Consider the following 1,691-nt stretch of genomic DNA (forward strand, 5'->3'; position numbering starts at 1 on the left):
TATCTGGATGCCTGCAGAACTTCAAGTAACACTTTGATCAAATGCATTTAGCAGATAATCAGCTGAACGAGAGCAGCATCCACCCGTCAGTGTGAGCCTTTAACCGCACTGATGTGACTTGAAACCATCACTGATAAAAGGAGCTTGATTGAGCACAGGGGACTGAACTTCATTAAAACAATGGCTTTTTATTTTTAATAGGTCAAAGGTGATATTTGTTGTAGATGTATTCTCCTACATCTGCCCTTACATTGCTAATAGTTGAACACCTAATTTAGGAGTTTAACTTCTATTTAATGGCCCTGTTCTAAACTGAGTAATTAATTTAAATGAACAATGGTTTTCTTAAACACCAGGGCAAAATATGGTGCTTTATGCTATGTTCAAGACATAAAAAAAACCTAAGTGTAATTAAAATGTTGACCTGAGGGGAAATTATTAGATTAAACACTCCAGTTGTAACGAGCTGCAAGCATAATGAACTGACAGATTTTCCCTAATTTAATACTTTAGAGTTAAAGATGATTAAATTTGGTATGGGGTTAGAAATGGGCATATTTAGTTTGCAGGTTTTAGAGACGTTTGAGTTTAGGTTGCAAACTATTTAAGCATTAGGGAATACATGTTAAAGTCTGAAAGGTTATAAACTATAACATTTAGGTTAAATATTCCTAAATTTAGATCTAACGCACCTGAAAACTTGGTTTCAAACCTCAAGTTGTTACTAAATAAGCAACTATCAAAGTTAGGGGGAAAAAATAAAATAAAAGTTACCATTACTGACAATTTAACACAAAGAATTGTCAGCTAATCTGCTTCATTAGGACTGTTTGGGTGCTTTAATCAGATTGACAATTTCCCTGAACGAGAAACAAATCATTAACAATAACAGAGACCAGGAGGATTTTCCCAATGATGCACTACTGCCTGACTGTATTTAAAGGGATAGTTTGGGTGTTTTGAAGTGAGTTTGTATGAGGTACTTATCCATAGTCAGCGTATTGTATGAATCTTTAATGATTTAAGTTTGCTGCACTGGCTCTGGCGTTATGACTGTGAACTTCCCCCACCTTCTTGAAATAATGGGAAAACTAGCTATGAGCACCTCCATGTTAAATCCTTTACACCATGTTAAACTGTTTTACTATTAAACACCAAAGTTAGAACAATTCTGGTTTTGTTACACCTATGGAATTGTCTTTATGCGGAATCTTTATGGAAATACATGATAAAATTCATTACTAATTTAATAAGAGAAATATAAGGATAAGCATGTATTCGATTAATTTAATAATAACATTTGTGTTTTATAAATAAATTAGAATGCTGTCAAAAAACAGGATCTGATCTATAAGTTTTCATAGCCTATATGTGGATTACAGAGTATACTAATGTAGTTATTTATTTTTGTTTAAAGCTTATTTTGTATATTGTATATTCTTAAAATTTAAATTTTTTTTAATTCTATTTTATTCTAACGTTTTTATCTATTTTGTTATTATACTGTTTGACTTGCACCAACATAACCAAAGCAAATTCCTAGTGTAAATCTCTTACACCTGGCAATAAACACAATTCTGATTCTGATTCTGATTACAAAACAATGGTGTTTAGGTGTAGTGCGTCCGCACCACCGTCTGGTGGCAGCACTGAGCCAGCAGTTTGTCTCCGCCCCCAAACAACGACGAAGA

This window comes from Sebastes umbrosus, chromosome 12 (genome assembly GCF_015220745.1).
Source record: "Sebastes umbrosus isolate fSebUmb1 chromosome 12, fSebUmb1.pri, whole genome shotgun sequence".
Classification (NCBI taxonomy): domain Eukaryota; kingdom Metazoa; phylum Chordata; class Actinopteri; order Perciformes; family Sebastidae; genus Sebastes; species Sebastes umbrosus.